At 40.2% G+C, this 20,245-nt stretch overlaps 1 protein-coding gene across 11 annotated transcripts in view; it reads right to left on the bottom strand.

Moving 5' to 3' along the window:
• LOC129562889 (U3 small nucleolar RNA-associated protein 14 homolog A-like) overlaps positions 1-20,245 on the bottom strand; it is a 142,688-nt gene that overhangs the window by 100,444 nt on the left and 21,999 nt on the right. For 2 of the 11 annotated variants that reach the window (XR_016038280.1, XM_055436368.2), the window contains exon 2: positions 11,012-11,057. The exons of 6 other annotated variants lie outside the window; for them this stretch is intronic. The gene's annotated coding sequence lies outside the window, so the exon portion shown is untranslated. Of the gene's footprint in view, positions 1-11,011; positions 11,058-17,571; positions 18,155-20,245 lie in introns of those variants that run through there. 3 more of the 11 variants (XM_088839943.1, XM_088839944.1, XM_088839945.1) reach the window with 3 other exon arrangements.

The following is a 20,245-nucleotide window of genomic DNA, read 5'->3' as shown; positions in this document are numbered from 1 at the left end:
TGCTTCCTCTCAAAGCTGCACACATGGTCAAAGAGGATGAGCTTCCCTGAAGAAGGAGGATGATCTTCCATCAAGGATATAACTGTGTTCCCCTGCTAGAACCTCCAAACAAGGTCTTAGACTATGCACTGTCGACCAGAATAAAACAAAAGTGATGCTGCGTTCTTCTCATTGCATCCCCTCAAGGATCACAGGGCTTCAAATTGTCCCATTACTGATGATGTTCACTTTGACTGTCTGATTAAGGTGTTGTCTCTCAGGCTTTTCCACTGTAACGTTACTCCATTAATTTTTTAAAAAATTACATACAGTGAAATTTGCTCCTTTTGGTGCACAGTTCTATGAGCTTAGACAAGTAGAACTGTATAGCCGCTACCATAGACGAGATGAAGAACAGTTTCATCATACTGTAAAATGCTCAGTAGTGTCCAACTCTTTGTGGCCCTATGGACTGTGGCTCGCCGGGCTCCTCTGTCCATTTCCGTGTCTAATTAGGAGCCATCCCAACTATTGCAGGACAGTGTGGTCTAGTAGGGACTTGCCTGGTGGCTCAGTAGTAAAGAATCCTCCTGCAGTGCAGGAGATGTGGGTTGGATCCCTGGGTGGGGAAATTCCCCTGGAGGAGGGCATGATAACCCACTGCAGTATTCTTGCCTGGACAATCCCATGGACAGAGGAGCCTGGAGAGTTACAGTCCATGGAGTTGCCAAGAGTCAGACATGACAGAAGCTTGACTTAGCAGCACAAACACGGTATAGTGGGGGAGGGCACCAACTCTGGGTAGGACCATTGTCTAAATCAGCTCCACCCACCATCCATCCACTAACTGTGTGACCTCGGGAGGCTGCTTAACCTACATAGGGTTGTATTTCCCAAAAGAAAGAGAAATCATCCATCTTACAGAGCTGTGAGCATTCAAAGGTACACAAAAGAACCTGGCAAATAGCAGTTGCTTTTTCAGTGACTATTTCCAAAGATGGTTTAAGATTTTATTATTGATTGCTAAGACTGTGTAGACACTGTCTCAATTATTTGTTGTATGTATAGGACACTCCCATTTTCCACAGTGGTTGGCAAAATTTTAATTTAGTAGTCTGGTTGGGTGAGAGCAGTTATATGTAATATATATATATTCATCGTTTTCATGAATATGCAGTGATAAAGATCTAGGAGACTCTGTAGGATGATCCTGGTTAGAACCCTTTATTGCATAGATGAGAAAATGGAAGCCCAAGAAGTGAAGCATCTTGCTCTAGTATCCTCGTCAGTTGCTGGCAGAGCTGGATCAGAGCATGGGGGCTCTGCTCTCTACTCCTGCGTCCTCACTGAACATGTTTACCTGGAGGCCCTGGGTCATAACTGGTGCTTTGTCTCTTCTGCCTCATCCTCATGGCCAAAGCAAGCCACAGAGCCAGCCCAGATTAAAGGCCAAGGAAGTGGGGTCCACCTCTTGGAAGTAGGAACTGCGAAATCACATAACAGGCATGGATACAGGACAGGTGGAAGAACTGAGGGTATTTTGGCAATCAACGTGCCACAAAATGCAGACGTCTCCCACGGCCCTGATCTTTTCTCCCAATGAAAGCAGCCTCAGGTCTCACACAGGTTTTTTTTAGGTACAAGCATTATGCATGTCTTTTGACTTTTTAGATATCCTGGAACTGTGGAGAAGCCTTGGGAAGGCAGTTCTGTGAGTAACTGCAAGAGCCTCTTGTGGGCTCAGCCCTGTGCAGGGTGCTGAGAGGAGAACAAAGAGGCTGCAATCTGCTGGAGTCAGGGACCTGGCCCTGAAGGTGGGCAAGCCAGGTAAGGCACACATGGGGACACTCACAAGACAGTAAACGGCATGGAGGTCAGGTGACTCCACGGGGCAGAAGAAGGGGAAAGCAGACTGCCGACAGTCTGTACAACAAAATTTCCTTAAAAGAAATGAAATGTACACCAAGCAGGGGAATACTCAAATGTCTTTTAATCCATATTAGTCTTTCAGCTGTTGCTAACTTTCTTTTTCTTCCTGGCATTGACTTTTTGAAGATTTTAGGTCACTGCCTTATGAAATATCCTACATGGTATCCTGTCACTTATCCCACTATCCTCTAAATTACTGATCTAGAAAAGCTTGATTAAGTTCAGACCACACATTTTAGTAAGAATACTTAATAGTTAATGTTGCATACTTAGTATTGCATCATATTAGGAAGCACAAATATCAAACTTTTCTACAATTTGCCATGTTGAATTTGATCACTTATTTAAAGTTGTAATCACCAGATTTATCCACTGCAAAGGTATGTGATTCTATTTGCAATTAATATGTAATCTGGGGATGATGCCACGTGGGTATTTGGTTTCTTAATAACCATTCATCTAATGGCTATAGCATCTATTACCAACCCTTGCTTGAACCAATTGTCTCGTTAGGAGCTGCAAAAAAATGGTGATTTTTAAATTCTATCATTCTTTGCATTCATCTATTAAAAAAAATCACTTTTTTCTCTCTCTCCTTTTTATTATCATGAATTCATAGACTGTTATTTATGCATATTACTATCAATTACAGTCATTCATTTTGATGCTCAAATTGTTGCAAATTTGGCTGGTGCCCTTTAGACATACCCCATCATTATTTGAGGTCTTCCTTGCTTTTTGACACAATGAAATGTCCCAGATTCACCTTCTACCTTCTCTGCCCCAAACTAGGGCTGCTTTAGTGAAGAAAGATTTGGAAGCCAAGATCTGGACATTAGGCATGCTCAACTAGTGTAGGGTCTAGTGCTGAACAGTCTTTTCAGTTTGAGATATAATTAATACATGATAAGAAGACTATCATTTAAAACACTTTTTTCCCTTTAAACAGAAAATAGTAAGTGTTGAGAAGAATGTGGAGAAACTGGAACCCATGTGCATTGCTACTGGGAATGTAAAATAGTGCAGCAATTAAGAAAAACAGTGTGGAGGTTCCTCAAAACATGAAAAACAGAATTTCTCTATGACCCAACAATTTCACTTCTAGGTATATACTTAAAAGTACTGAAAACAGGGTTTATAAAAGGTATTTGAATACCTGTGTTCATAACACATTATTTAAAATAGCCAAAAAGCAGAAGCAATCTGAGTGCTTATCAACAGATGAATGGATAAGCAAAGTGTTTTATATATAAATTTAGAACACCTTTATCACCCCCAACAAAGATACCTGGTATTAACAATTACGATTAACACCCCTCAGTCCTCATTTTTCCCAGATTCTAATTGACTCTATTTCTATATATTGGCCTATTCTGGACATTTCAGTCAGTTCAGTTCAGTTCAGTTCAGTCGCTCAGTCGTGTCCAACTCTCCGCGACCCCATGAATCACAGCACGCCAGGCCTCCCTGTCCATCACCAACTCCCAGAGTACACTCAAACTCATGTCCACAGAGTCGGTGATGCCATCCAGCCATCTCATTCTCCGTCGTCCCCTTCTCCTCCCACCCCCAACCTTTCCCAGCATCAGAGTCTTTTCCAGTGAGTCAACTCGTCGCATGAGGTGGCCAAAGTATTGCAGTTTCAGCTTTAGCATCAGTCCCTCCAATGAACACCCAGGATTGATCTCCTTTAGAATGGACTGGTTGGATCTCCTTGCAGTATAAGGGGCTCTCAAGAGTCTTCTCCAACACCACAGTTCAAAAGCATCGATTCTTCGGCGATCAGCTTTCTTCACAGTCCAACTCTCACATCCATACATGACCACGGGAAAAACCATAGCCTTGACTAGACGGACCTTGGTTGGCAAAGTAATGTCTCTGCTTTTTAATATACTATCAAGGTTGGTCATAACTTTCCTTCCAAGGAGCAAGCGTCTTTTAATTTCATGGCTGCAATCAGCATCTGCAGTGATTTTGGAGCCCAAAAAAATAAAGTCTGACACTGTTTCCACTGTTTTTCCATCTGTTTCCCATGAAGTGATGGGACCAGATGCCATGATCTTTGTTTTCTGAATGTTGAGCTTTAAGCCAATCTTTTCACTCTCCTCTTTCACTTTCATCAAGAGGCTTTTGAGTTCCTCTTCACTTTCTGCCATAAGGGTAGTGTTATCTGCATATCTGAGGTTATTGATATTTCTCCCAGCAATCTTGATTCCAGCTGGTGCTTCTTCCAGCCCAGCATTCCTCATGATGTACTCTGAATATAAGTTAAATAAGCAAGGTGACAATATACAACCTTGATGTACACCTTTTCCTATTTGGAACCAGTCTGTTATTCCATGTCCAGTTCTGACTGTTGCTTCCTGACCTGCATACAGGTTTCTCAAGAGGCAGGTCAGGTGGTCTGGGATTCCCATCTCTTTCAGAATGTTCCACAGTTTATTGTGATCCACACAGTCAAAGGCTTTGGCATAGTCAATGAAGCAGAAATAGATGTTTTTCTGAAACTCTCTTGCTTTCTCCATGATCCAGCGGATGTTGGCAATTTGATCTCTGGTGCCTCTGCCTTTTCTAAAACCTGCTTGAACATCTGGGAGTTCATGGTTTACATACTGCTGAAGCCTGGCTTGGAGAATTTTAAGCATGACTTTACTAGCGTGTGAGATGAGTGCAATTGTGCGGTAGTTTGAGCATTCTTTGGCATTGCCTTTCTTTGGGACTGGAATGAAGACTGACCTCTTCCAGTCCTGTGGCCACTGCTGAGTTTTCCATATCTGCTGGCATATTGAGTGCAGCACTTTCACAGCATCATCTTTCAAGACTTGAATAGCTCAACTGGAATTCCATCACCTCCACTAGCTTTTTAGTAGTGATGCTTTCTAAGGCCCACTTGACTTCACATTCCAAGATGTCTGGCTCTAGGTCAATGATCATGTTATCGTGACTATCTTGGTCGTGAAGATATTTTTTGTACAGTTCTTCTGTGTATTCCTGCCACCTCTTCTTAATATCTTCTGCTTCTGTTAGGTCCATCCCATTTCTGTCCTTTATCGAGCCCATCTTTGCATGAAATGTTCCCTTGGAATCTCTAATTTTCTTGAAGAGGTCTCTTGTTTTTCCCATTCTGTTGTTTTCCTCTATTTCTTTGCATTGATCACTGAGGAAGTCTTTCTTATCTCTCCTTGCTATTCTTTGGAACTCTGCATTCAGATGCTTATATCTTTCCTTTTCTCCTTTGCTCTTCGCCTCTCTTCTTTTCACAGCTATTTGTAAGGCCTCCTCAGACAGCCATTTCGCTCTTTTGCATTTCTTTTCCATGGGGATGGTCTTGGTCCCTGTCTCCTGTACAATGTCACGAACCTCCGTCCAGAGTTCATCAGGCACTCTATCAATCAGATCTAGTCCCTTAAATCTATTTCTCACTTCCACTGTATAATCATAAGGGATTTGATTGAGGTCATATCTGAATGGTCTAGTGGTTTTCCCTACTTTCTTCAATTTAAGTCTGAATTTGGCAATAAGGAGTTCATGATCTGAGCCACAGTCAGCTCCTGGTTTTGTTTTTGCTAACTGTATACAGCTTCTCCATCTTTGGTTGCAAAGAATATAATCAATCTGATTTCTGTGTTGACCATCGGGTGATGTCCATTTGTAGAGTCTTCTCTTGTGTTGTTGGAAGAGGGTGTTTGCTATGACCAGTGCATTCTCTTGGCAAAACTCTATTAGCCTTTGCCCTGCTTCATTCCGTGCTCCAAGGCCAAATTTGCCAGTTACTCCAGGTGTTTATTGACTTCCTACTTTTGCATTCCAGTCCCCTATAATGAAAAGGACATCTTTTTTGGGTGTTAGTTCTAAAAGGTCTTGTACATCTTCATAGAACCGATTAACTTCGGCTTCTTCAGCATTACTGGTTGGGGCATAGGCCTGGATTACTGTAATATTGAATGGTTTGCCTTGGAAACGAACAGAAATCATTCTATCATTTTTAAGATTGCATCCAAGTACTGCATTTCGGACTCTTTTGTTGACCATGATGGCTACTCCATTTCTTCTAAGGGATTCCTGCCCACAGTAGTAGATATAATGGTCATCCGAGTTAAATTCACCCATTCCAGTCCATTTTAATTCACTGATTCCTAGAATGTCGACATTCACTCTTGCCATCTCCTGTTTGACCACTTCCAATTTGCCTTGATTCATGGACCTAACATTCCAGGTTCCTATGCAATATTGCTCTTTACAGCACCGGACCTTGCTTCTATCACTGGTCACATCCACAGCTGGGTATTGGTTCTGCTTTTGCTCCATCCCTTTATTCCTTCTATAGTTATTTCTCCACTGAGCTCCAGTAGCATTCTGGACATTTAGTAGAAATGAAATCACAAATTATGTGGCCTTTGTGTCTTTTACTTAGCATATTATTTTCAAGATTCATCCATGTTGTATCAGTAATTCATTTCTTCTCATGGCCAAATGATATTCCATTGTATAGATATACAACATATGTTTATTCATTCATTAGTTGGTGGATATTTGGATTGCTTCCATATTTTGAATATTAATACTTAAAATGGACAACATAGAAGAAAGAGACAAATTCTTAGAAATGTACAATCTCCTAAGGCTGAGTCAGGAAGAAATGGAAAATATGAGCAGACCAATTGCCAGTCTGAAATTGAGTAAGTTGAAAAAAATAACCTCCCAATAAACAAAACTCCAGGACCAGATGGCTTTACAAATGAATTCTACCATACATTTAGAGAGGAGTTAACACTTATCCTTCTGAAAGTATTCAAAAAAATTGCAGAAAGAATGCTTCCAAACTCATTCTATGAAGGCACCACTACCCTCAATACCAAAACCAGACAAAGATATCACACAAAAAAGAAAATTACAAGCCAATATCCCTGATGAACACAGATGCAAGAATCTTCAACAAAATACTAGCAAACCAATTCCAGCAATACATTAAAAGAATCATACACCATGATCACGTGGGAATCATCCCAGGGATGCAAGAATTTTTCAATATCTGCAAATCAATCAATGTGATGCACTGCATTAACAAATTAAAGAATTTTAAAAATATATGTTCATTTCAACAAATGCAAAAAAAGCTTTTGATAAAATTTAACATCCATCTGTGATTTAAAAAAAAACTCTTCAGAAAGTGGGCAGAGAGGGAACATGCACACATGCGAAGTTGCTTCAGTTGTGTCTGACTCTGCAACCCTTATGGACTATAGCCCACCAGGCTCCTCTGTCCATGGGATTCTCCAGGCAAGAATATTGCAGTGGATTACCATGCCATCCTCCAGGGGATCTTCCTGACCCAGGGATTGAACCTGTGTCTCATGTCTCCTGCATTGGCAGGTGAATTCTTTACCACCAGCACCACTTGGGAAATCCATAGCGCGAACATACCTCAAAAAATAAATGCTATATATGACAAATCCCTGAAGAAGGAAATGACAACCCACTCCTGTATTCTTGCCTGGAGAATTCCATGGACAGGGGAGCCTGGTGGACTGTAGTCCATGGGGTCGCAAGAGTTGAACATGACTGATTGAATAACACACACACATGACAAACCCACAACTAACATTGTACTCAATGGCAAAAAGCTGAAAGCATTTCCTCCAAGATCAAGAACAAGACAAAAATGTCCATTCTCACCACTTTTATTCAACACAGTATTCAAAGTCCTAGCGACAGCAGTCAGACAAGAAAAAGAAATAAGAGGAATCTAAATAGGTAAGAGAGAAGTAAAACCATCACTGTTTGAAGATGACATAATACTATACATAGAAAATCCTAAGGATGCTACCAGAAAACTACTAGAGCTCATCAATGAATTCGGTAAAGTTGCAAGATATAAAGCAAATATACAGAAATCTGTTTAATTTCTATACACTAACAACAAACTATCAGAACGGGAAACTGAGGAAACAACCCATTTATATTCACTTCAAAAAAGAATAAAACACCTAGGAACAAACCTACCTACAGAGGCAAAAGACCTGTGCTTAGAAAACTACAAGAAATGATGAAAGAAATTAAAGATGACACAAACAGGAAAGATATACCACATTCACGGATTAGGAGAATTAATATTAGACCATACTACCAAAGGCAAGCTACAGATTCAATATAATCCCTATCACACTACTAAGGACATTTTTCACAAAATTAGAACAAATAATTTTAAAATTTGTACAAAAACAGAAAAGACCCTGAGCAGCCAAAATAATATTTAGAAAAAAGAAAAGAGCTAGAGGTATCACACTCCCTGACTTCAGACAATGCTACAAAGTCACAGTAATTAAAACAGTATGGTACCAGCACAAATACAGACACATAGACCAATGGAACAAAATAGAGAGCCCATAAATAAATCCACACACCTAAGGTCCATTAACCTACAACAAAGGAGGCAAGAATAGACAATGGAGAAGAGACGGTCTCTTCAATAAGTGGTGCTGGGAAAACTGGACAGCTACCTGGAAAAGAAGGGAATTAGAACATTCTCTAACACTAGATACAAAAATAAATGTAAACTGTAAGACCAGAAACCATAAAACTCCTTGAGGAAAACAGGTGGAACACTGTAGCAATATTTTTTTATGTGTCTCCTAAAGCAAGGGAAATAAAAGCAAAACTTTTAAAATGGAGCCTATTTAAACATAAAAGTTTTTCCACAGCAAAGGAAACCATCAACAAAATTAAAAGACAACCTACTGAATAGGAGAAAATACTTGTAAATAATAAGACCAACAAGGGGTTAATATCTGAAATATATAAACAGTTCATAGAGCTCACCATCAAACAACAACCAAAAAAAAGTTTAAAAAATGGGCAGAAGACTTGAATAGACATTTTTTCAAATAAGATATACAGATAGCCAACAAGTACATGAAAAGGTGCTCAACATCACTAATAATCAGGGAAATTCAAGTTAAAACCACAAGGAGATTTCACCTCATATCTGTCAAAATGGCTATCATCAAAGAACACAAACAACAAATGTTGGGAGGATGTGGAGAAAAGGGAGCCCTCACACACTATCGGTAGGAATGTAAGTCTATATAGCCACTGTGGGAAAAGAATAGGGAGTTTTCTCAAAAACTAAAAATAGAACTACTCTACTGTTCAGTTCAGTTCAGTCGCTCAGTCGTGTCCGACTCTCCGCGACCCCATGAATCACAGCACGCCAGGCCTCCCTGTCCATCACCAACTCCCGGAGTTCACTCAAACTCATGTCCACAGAGTCGGTGATGCCATCCAGCCATCTCATTCTCTGTCGTCCTCTTCACCTCCCGCCTCCAACCTTTCCCAGCATCAGAGTCTTTTCCAGTGAGTCAACCTGTCGCATGAGGTGGCCAAAGTATTGCAGTTTCAGCTTATGACCCAGCAAATCCACTCCTGGCTATACAGCCACAAAAACCACTAATTTCAAAAGATACATGCAGCCCAATGTTCACAATTGGCAAAATATGGAAACAACCTAAGTGTCCACCAGCAGATGAATAGAGAAGATGTAGTAAGTATAAATGGAATACTACTAAGCCATAAAAAGAATTAAACTTTGCCACTTAAAACAATATGAATGGATTTAGAGGGTATTATGCTAAGTGAAATAAGTCAAATACAGAAAGATAAATGCCATATGATAGCACTTATATGCGGAGAAGGCAATGGCAAGCCACTCCAGTACACTTGCCTAGAAAATCCCATGGATGGTTGAGCCTGGTGGGCTGCAGTCCATGGGGTCACTAAGAGTCGGACACGACTGAGCGACTTCACTTTCACTTTTCACTTTCACACACTGGAGAAGGAAATGGCAGCCCACTCCAGTGTTCTTGCCTGGAGAATCCCAGGGACTGGGGAGCCTGGTGGGCTTCCGTCTATGGGGTCACACAGAGTCGGACACGACTGAAGTGACTTAGCAGCAGCAGCAGCAGCACTTATATGTGGAATCTTAAAAAATAAAACAAACCAGTGAATATAACAAAAAAGAAACAGACTCACAGATATAAAGAATAAACTAGTGGTTACTGTTGGGAGACAGGGAATCAGGGAGGGCAAGATGCCAGTAGGGGATTAAGAGGAACAAACTACTATGTATAAAATAAAAAAGCTAGCGAATTCCCTGGCTGCCCAATGGTTAGGACTTTCACCTAACCTAGGACTTTCAGGATTGATCCCTGGTCAGGGAACCAAGATCTCACAAGCTGCACAATGTGCAGCTAAATAAATAAATTTTTTAAAAGCTGTAATGATATAAATAGCTAATATTTTGTAATAAATAACCTTTAAAAATTGTGAATCACGTTGTACACCTGAAACATATAATATTGTACATCAACTACGGATCCATGCATACTTAGTCACTTGAGTCCTGTTCGACTCTTTGCGATCCCATGGACTGTAGCCCACCAGGCTCCTCTGTCCTTGGGATTTCCCAGGCAAGAATACTGGAGTGGGTTGCCATTTCCATATCCAAAATCAACTATACCTCAATTAAAAAAAGAGGAATAATGCTGCTATGAACGTTCGTGTACAAGGTTTTATGTGAACACACATTTAACATTTTTATTGAGAATATACCTGGGAGTGGAATTGATAAACTACAATGCAACTCCATTGTTTAACTTACTGAGGAACTGTCAGACTTCCCACAGTGGATGCACAATTTTACATTCTTGCCAATGTGTGAAGGTTTCAGGTGAAGTTTTTTAATGTTGTCATTTTTTAAACTTTCTAAAAAGGTTGTATAACTGGGTTTAAGTTATATGGTTTGTTTTGCTTTGCTTTGCAAATTTGTAATAAAATAAACTGGGAATGCCACACGTGGGAAAAGACTATTTCAATAATAAAAATGTAGTACTACCTCTGATATCTGTAAACCAGATTACTTTTCTATTCAGCCCTAACACCTGTAGTCTCCTGACCAACAGGAAAATACGGCGATGATTCTCAGACCTTGCGCGCGGCGCGGGCTAGACTGTTTCAGCAACCGGCATCACTCCCACCCGTCCTCCGCAATGCAGAGCAGCGGGGAACTACATTTCCCAGAATACCCCCTCCCCCAACTCTCCCCTACCTCCGCTTCCAGGTTGGCGTTTGCACGAAGGGAATTCGGGGGAAATCTGGAAAGCAGAAAGGAAAGGGAATCTATCATTCTCCAGAGGTGGCGAAAGCCAGACGCTGCACAGATGTGAGAGTGACCGAGGCTTCCCAGCAAGCTCTCAAGAGCTAACCACTTACTTCAGGCTGTGACACCTTCCACATCCACTTCTACCTTCGCAGCAGCTGCCCCGAATTCCGCTCCCTCCGCTCTGCCAACAATCCTGTAAGCCCCTAAAGCTATATTAAGCCCCTTTTATCCACAGACGTACGTAGAGTGGCTTGTTTTCCTGAACAAACCCAGAATAAGACACCTGTATATTGGGACAATGGTACCATTTAACCTTTGAAATATTTAAAATATAACGAAGGTAGGGAAATGTGATGTGTCTAGAGAGACCGTGTTTATTGTTTTTTGTTTTTCACCAACGGGGAATTTCTGTTTCGGAGCCAAACCGGAGTCCTGGCTTGCTATTCTTAATTTATCATGAACATTTTTTAAAAAGTGACATTCAAAACTCATTGTAAGCACCATTTAATGGTGGAATAAGCATCAGATATCACGTGACTTAACGAATTAGTTCCATAATGTTTTACATTTTAATTATTTTGGCTATTATGAATAATCCTGAAAAGAACGACTTCTTTGATTACACCTCCCTTAGACAGATTCCAAAAAGAGATATTTCTGATTCAAAGAACAGAAACATATTAAAGATTATGGATACACATTGCGAGAGTGGTTTCCAGAAATGTAATTTACACTCCTACAGGCAGTGACCAAGTATTCCTCGTGCCACTCTGTGACTGCCATCAGATACTATAATGTACCAATAATGTGTGCTAATTTGAAAGGTAAAATTTCATGTTTATTTCTTATTCACTTGTTGATTAGCTATTTCTGTTCTCTCCACCACCCCCCACTTCCTTTCTTTCTGTCCTGATTTCCGTTGGCTTCTCCCCTCTCTCCTCCCTTTAGCTCTCCTTTCCTTTCCTTCTTTTTTCTGACTTTCCTTTCTCCTTTTTTTTCTCCTTCCCTCCATTCTTCCTTCCCTTCTAGAATTCATACACTTTGCCTATAAGTCTGTCAAATGTTTTTTATGAGTCCTCCCAATTTCTGTTGCATATAATTCTGTTTATATTATATAGCCATATTTTTATGTAGCAGAAATCTATTCCTTTAAGAGTTCCCAACATTGTTTTTAATATTAAATAATTTATCTGCCATTCAGAAGTCAAATAAGTATTAACTTCTATTTTCTATTATTTATGGCTTGATTTAAAATTATGGTTTGGTTTTATACATAACTCTTTGACTTACCTGAACTTTATATTTTAAAAGGAGAAGATCTAACTTAATTTTCCCCCATAACAACTAGTTGCTTGAGTACCCTTTGGACAAATCCTTACTTTTATATAATTATATATATTTACTTTTAGATTTTAGATGTGCCTCTTTTAGATAAGTAGGATAGACTTGTTGAAAAAAGTCCAAACGATTCAGAAATACATGATGTGGAAAGTGAAATAGACTCTTACCCTGTTATAGCTAACCGTTGATAATGATTTAGTGAATATTTTAAAATTAGCCTTTTAAGTTGAAGTATACAAATAACATGTGTATAGTGCATAGTTTGATGAATCTTGAGAAATACATACATTCAGATAACCCTCATCCAATCAAGATATAAAAATTTACACAAAGTTCCCTCTTATCCTTTTCCAGTCAATCCCTATTTCCCCAAAGCAACAACTATTCTAATTTCAATCTCTAGATTTTTAAAAATTTTACCTGGAGGATAATTGCTTTACAATGTTGTGTTAGTTATTGCTATACAACAGTGTGAAATCTCTATGGTTTTGTTTTAGCTGTTCCTTAACTTCATATAAATGGAATAATAAGTATAAATACATCTAGGTCTGGCTTTGACATAATTTTTGGAGAATCAACCATTTGTTCTGTGTAATAGCAGTTCCTATATGTTGCTGAATAATACTCCATTGTGAGATAAACAACAGCTTATCCGTTCACTTACTGATGGATATTTGGGTTATTTCCAGTTGGAGACTGTGTCAACTAAATCTGCTAAGAACATTCTAGTACAAGTTCTTTAGTGGCTCTTTCTAGGAGTGAAATTACTAAGTCATAAAGTAGATATAACTTTAATTTTATAAGAAACTGACATAATTTTCCAAAGTGGTTGTACCGTTTAACCATTAACCAGGCCCAGCTGCTCTACATCCTCACCATACTTGGTATTATCTTTTCAGTATCATTATGATTGTAATTTAAAAAAAAAATAGCACAATCACAAAAGTTACAAGTACAGTACAAAGAATATTTTTCTTTCACCATTTTAGAATAAGTGGCCAACCTGGTGCTACAACTCCCCCTAATTCTTTAGTGTGTATTTATTACAAATAAGGACATTCTCCTACTTAAACATCATAATTAGTAAGTTAACATTGGTGATACTGGCCTATGCTTTTCCTTTTTTGTGTATGATATCTTTGTCTGTTTTGGTATCAGGGTGATTGTCACTTCACAGAATGAGTTTGAAAGTGTTTCTTGCTCTGCAGGTTTTGGAATAGTCTCTGAAGTATAGGTGTTAACTCTTCTCTGAATGTATGGTAGAAGTCAACTGTGACGCCATCTGGTTCTGAACTTTTGCTTTTGAGACCTTTTTAAATTACTGATCCAATTTCAGTACTGGTAATTGGTCTTTTCATATTTTCTATTTCTTCCTGGTTCAGCCTCAGAAGATTGTACCTCTCTAAGGATTTGTCCATTTCTTCTAGGTTGTCCATTTTATTGACATATAGTTGTTCATTGTAGACTCTTATGATCCTTTGTATTTCTGTGGTGTTAATTGTTCAGTTCAGTCACTCAATCGTGTCTGACTCTTTGGGACCCTATGGACTGCAGCACGCCACGCCTCCCTGTCCATCACCAACTCCCAGAATTTACCCAAATTCATGTCCATCGAGTTGGTGATGCCATCCAACCATCTCATCCTCTGTCGTCCCCTTCTCCTCCTGCCTTCAATCTTTCCCAGCATCAGGGTCTTTTCAAATAAGTCAGCTCTTTACTTGAGGTGGCCAAAGTATTGGAGTTTCAGCTTCAATATCAATCCTTCCAATGAACACTCAGGATTGATCTCCTTTAGGATGGACTGGTTGGATCTCCTTGCAGTCCAAGGGACTCTCAAGAGTCTTCTCCAGCACCACAGTTCAAAAGCATCAATTCTTCGGCGATCAGCTTTCTTCACAGTCCAACTCTCACATCCATACATGACCACGGGAAAAACCATAGCCTTGACTAGACGGACCTTTGTTTGTAAAGTAATGTCTCTGCTCTTTAATATGCTGTCTAGGTTGGTCATAGCTTTTCTTTCAAGGAGTAAGCGTTTTTTAATTTCATGGCTGCAGTTGCCGTCTGCAGTGATTTTGGAGACCCCCCCAAAAATAAAGTCAGCCAGTGTTTCCACTGTTTCCCCATCTATTTGCCATGTTGATTGTAACTTCTTCTTTTTAACTTCCAATTTGATTCATTTGGGCCCTTTTCCTTTTTCTGTTGATGAGTCTGGCTAAAGGCTTATCAATTTATTTATTCTTTAAGTTTAAATGTTTTTTTTTAATTGGAGGAAAACCAGTTTACAATGTTATGTTGGTAGTTATACATGTATCACCTCCCTCTTGAGCCTCCCTCCCCTGCCCCAGCCCACCCCTCTAAGTCATCAAAGAGGGCCAGGCTGGACTTCCTGTTTCACATGACGACTTCTCCCCAGCTCTCTACGTTACACATGGTAATGTATATATGTCAATGCTACTTTCTCCATTCATCCCACTCTTTCCTTCTGCCACTATGTCCACAAGTCCATTCTCTACATCTGCATCTCCATTTCTTTCCTGCAAATAGGATCAATACCATTTTTCTAGATTCCACACATATGCATTAGTATACTATATTTGTTTTTCTCTTTCTGACTTACTTTACTCTGTATAGCAGGCTCTGGGTTCATCTACCACACTAGAACTGACTCAAATTCATTCTTTTTTACGGCTGAGTAATGTTCCATTGCATATATGTACATCTTCTTTATCCATTCACATGTTGATGGGCATCTACATTATCCTAGCTATTGTAAGTAGTGCTGTCATGAACACTGGGGTACATGTGTCTTTTTCAATTATAGTTTTCTCAGGGTATATGCCCAGTCATGGGATTGCTGGTCACATGGTAATTTTGGGCTTCCCTGGTGGTTCAGATGGTAAAGAATCTACCTGCAATACAGGAAACCTGGGTCTGATCCCTGGGTCAGGAATATCACCTAGAAAAAGGAATGGCTACCCACTCCAGTATTCTTGCCTGGAGAATGCCACGGACAGAGGAGCCTGGAGGGCTGCAGTCCATGGGGTTGGAAAAAGGCAGACATGACTGAACGACTAAAGCACTCACATGGTAGTTTTATTCCTAGTTATTTATTTTTTCAAAGAACCAGCTATTAGTTTCATTGATCTTTTTTATTTTTTGTGTGTCTATTCCATTTATTTCTGTTCTAATCTTTATGATTTCTTTTCTTTTATTAAATTTAGGTTTTGTTTCTTCTTTCTCTAGTTGCTTTAGGTATAAGTTTAGGTTGTTTATTTGAGGCTTTTCTTATTTCTTAAGGTGAGCTTGTTTTGCTATAAGCTTCTCTCAGAATTGCTTTTGCTACGTCCAAAAGTTTTGGATCATTGTGTTTTTGTTTTCTTGTGTTTCTAGGTATTTTTTAATTTCCTCTTTGATTTCTTCAGTGATCCATTGGTTGTTTAGTACCATATTGTTTGGTCACCACGTGTTTGTAGTTTTGGCAGTTTTTTCCTTGTAGCCAGTGTTGTGGTTGAAAAGGATGCTTGATGTGATTTCAGTTTTTTTAAATATACTGAGACTTGCTTTGTAACCCAGCATTTGATCTACCTGGGAGATGTTCTTTGTGCATGCTAAAAATGTGTATTCTGCTGCTTTCAGATGGCATGCTCTATAAATATCAGTTAAGTCCATTTAGTCTAATGGATCATTTAAGACCTGTGTTTCCTTATTGATTTTCTGTCTGCATGATCTGTCCATTGTTGTAACTGGGGTATTAATGTCCCCCACTCTTATTGTGTTACTGTCAATTTTTCCATATATGTCTGTTAACAAATGCCTTACATATTGAGGTGTTTCTATATTCTGTGCATATGTATTTACAATTGTTATAGCTTTTTCTTGGATTGATCTTCTGATCATTATGTAGCACTCTTCTTTGTCTCTTGTAACAATCTTTATTTTAAACTCTATTTTGTCTGATGTATTGCTACTCCAGCTTTCTTTTGATTTCCATTTGTGTGGAATACCTTTTCCCATTGTCTTACTTTCAGTCTGTATATCTCTAGATCTGAAGTGAGTGTCTTGTTCAGTTCAGTTCAGTTCAGTTCAGTTGCTCAGTCATGTCCAACTCTTTGCGATCCCATAAATCACAGCACGCCAGGCCTCCCTGTCCATCACCAACTCCCGGAGTTCACTCAAACTCATGTCCATCGAGTCAGTGATGCCATCCAGCCATCTCATTCTCTGTCATCCCCTTCTCCTCCCACCCCCAATCCTTCCCAGCATCAGAGTCTTTTCCAGTGAGTCAACTCGTCACATGAGGTGGCCAAAGTATTGGAGTTTCAGCTTTAGCATCAGTCCTTCCAATGAACACCCAGGATTGATCTCCTTTAGGATGGACTGATTGGATCTCCTTGCAGTCCAAGGGACTCTCAAGAGTCTTCTCCAGCACCACAGTTCAAAAGCATCAATTCTTTGACGATCAGCTTTCTTCACAGTCCAACTCTCACATCCATACATGACCACGGGAAAAACCATATTTGGATCTTGTGTTTATATCCATTCAGCCAGTCTGTGTCTTTTGGATGAAGCATTTAATACATTTACATTTAAGGTAATGATTGATACATATGTAATTATTGCCATTTTGTGAATTGTTTCTTCTTTTTGTAGGTCTTTTCCCCTTTCTTTTCTTCTCTTGTGATTTGATGACTATCTTTAGTGCTATATTTGGATTCCTTTTTCGTGTGTATATCTAAATTTTTCAGTTACCATGAAATATTTTTTAGAGGTCTATATTTTTATGTGTTTAAGTTGCCAGTCTCTTAATTTCAAATGCATTTTGGATACCCTGCATTTGTACTCTTCTCCCCTATGATTACTGTTTTTGATACTATATTTTACATCTATTTATTTTTTGTGCATCCCTTAGCCGCTTATTGTGGATACAGATGATATTACTACTTTTGTCTTTTAACCTCCCTACTAGCTTTGTGCGTGGATGATTTCCTACTTTTATTCTATGTTTGCCTTTACAAGGGAGCTTTTCCATTTTGAAATGTTCTTGTTTATAGCTGTGGCCTTTTCTTCTTCTTTTGTTTCTTTCTGTATTGGTTACCCTGGGCCTTTGTTACTGCATGAGGGCTTCCTCTGGTTGCGACAAGTGGGGTGCACTTGTTACTCACCGGCGAGTGTCAGCGACTGCACCGTCACTGTGGGGCTCGGGCTTCTCACTGCAGTGGCTTCTCGTTGCAGAGCACAGGCTCTAGGTGCAGGGGCCTCAGTAGTTGCAGCATGTGGTCTCGGTAGTTGTGGCTCATGCACTCTAGCGTGAGCGGTTATGGCTCATGGGCTTACTTGCTCTATGGCATGTGGAATCCTCCCAGACCAGAGATCAAGCCCATGTCCTCTGCACCGGCAGGCCTGGGACCCCTGACCAAAACAACAGAAGGTGAAGGAATTGCATTAAGAAAAACCTGGAGAGGAGATCGACCAAGATGGTAAAGTAGAAGGTCCTAAGCACACCTCCTCTCTTGAGAACACCAAAATCACAACAATTTGCTGAACAACCATGGATGAAAAAGACTGAAAACCTGCCATAAAGGGTCCTCTACAAATAATGACATAAAGACAGAAACAAAACAGATGGGTAGGAGAGGCAGACGTGATATAATCAGATCCCATACCCCCTGGGAAGGCCACCCACAAACTGGAGAATAATTATATTACAGAAGTTCTCCCACAGGAGTGAGAGTTCTGAGCCCCAAGTCAGACCCGCCCCCCCGACCCAGCATGGAGGTCTAGAAATGGTTAGAGGAGCCCACAGAGCATTTGATTGTGAAGGCTAGTAAGGCTTGATTGCAGGAGCTCCAGAGGATTTGGGAAAATAGACTTCACTCTTAAAGAGTACTGCGCCAGACCAAGGGAAAAACCATCATTTGATGGGAACCTGGGCCAGACCTACATGTTGGTCTTGGAAGTCTCCTGGGGAAGCAGGGAGTAGGTCTGACCTACTTGGGGACATAGACACTGGTGATGGACCTTTCAGGGAGCATTCATCTGTATGAGCTCTCCTGGAGGCTGACATTTTGGCATCAAGCCCTGGTCCCACCCAACAGCCTATAGGCTTCAGTGCTGCAATTCCTCAGGCCAGACAACACACTGGGCAGAGGCACAGCCCCATGCATCAGCAGACAGGCTGCCTAAAGACTTCCTAAGACAGGCACCTCTAGACATACCCCTGGACAGCGCCTTGCCAACCAGAGCACCCAGACTGAGCTCTGTCCATCGGGGCAGGCATCAGCCCCTCCTACCTGGAAGCCTGAACAAGCCTCTAGACCAGCTTCATGCACCAGGGGGCAGACACCAGCAGCAAGAAAACTATGGTCCTGCACCCTGCACACCACATCTGCTAATGTAGGCCAATCATTACTGGGACAAGCTGGCCCCGACCCTTGGGTAACAAGAGGAGTGCACTCTTGGGACACATAGGACATCTCCTACTGAGAGCCATTTCTCCAAGATATGGAAACATAACCTGCCACATACATTAAAATACCAATAACAACTTAGATAAAATGAGGTGACAGAGGAATATGTTTCAGATGAAGAGAAGAGATAAAACCCCAGAAGAACCAAGTGATGTGGAGACAGGCAGTCTACCTGAGAAGGAGTCCAGGATAATGATTATAAAGATGATCAGGGGGTCTTCCCTGACAGTCCAGTGGTTAAGACTACACTTCCACTGCAGGGTTCAATCCCTGGTCAGAGAACTAGATACCGCTTGCCACTGCACCATGTGGTAATGCCAAAAAAAATTTAAAAACAAACAAAAAAATGATAAGAAAAAAAAAAAGGATCAAAGAATTCAAAAGAGTGGATGCACAGAATGAGAAATTGAGAAATTAGAGGTTTTTACCAAAGAATTCGAAAATATTAAGAATAACCAAACATAATTAAAGAATACCAGCTGAAGTGAAAAATAAACTAGAAAGAATAAATAGACTACATTAGACAGAAGAATGGATCAATGAGCTGGAAGACAAGAGTAGTGGAAATCACTGCCACCAAACAGATAAAAGGAAAAAGGAATGAAACGAAATGAAGAAAGTTTAAGAGAACGTTGGGACAACATCAAGCAAACTGATATTTGCATTGTAGGGGTCCCAGAAGGAGAAGAGAAAGAGAAAGGGCCAGAGAAAATATTTTAAGAGATAATAGCTGAAAACTTCCCTAACCTGGGAAAGCAAACAATTGACCTCGTCCAGGAACCACATATAGTCCTATACTGGACTATATGATGACACACTGTAATCAAAATGACAAAAGTTAAAGAGAGAATATTAAAAGCAACAAGGGAAAAGCAATATATATCATACAGTTCAGTTCAGTAGCTCAGTCGTATCCAACTTTTTGCAACTCCATGGATTGCAGCACGCCAGGCTTTCCTGTCCATCACCAACTCCCGGAGCTTGCTCAAGCTCGTGTCCATCGAGTCGGTGATGCCATCCAACCATCTCATCCTCTGTTGTTCCCTTCTTCTCCTGCCTTCAATCTTTCCCAGGATCAGGGTCTTTTCCAATGAGTCAGCTCTTTGCATCAGGTGGCCAAAGTATTGGAGCTTCAGCTTCAGCATCAGTCCTTCCAATGAATATTCAGGACTGATTTCCTTTAGAATGGACTGGTTGGATCTCCTTGCTGTCCAAGGGACTCTCAAGAGTCTCCTCCAACACCACAGTTCAAAAGCATCAATTCTTTGACATTCAGCTTTCTTTATGGTCCAACTCTAACATCTATACATGACTACTGGAAAAACCATAGTGTTGATTATACGGACCTTTGTCAGTAAAGGGAACTCCT

This window comes from Moschus berezovskii, chromosome 9 (genome assembly GCF_049115385.1).
Source record: "Moschus berezovskii isolate FMDL1 chromosome 9, NW_MosBer_1.0, whole genome shotgun sequence".
In the NCBI taxonomy this organism is placed as follows: domain Eukaryota; kingdom Metazoa; phylum Chordata; class Mammalia; order Artiodactyla; family Moschidae; genus Moschus; species Moschus berezovskii.
The sequence above is the reverse complement of the archived record's forward strand: the minus strand, read 5'-3'. Positions and strand labels throughout refer to the sequence as shown.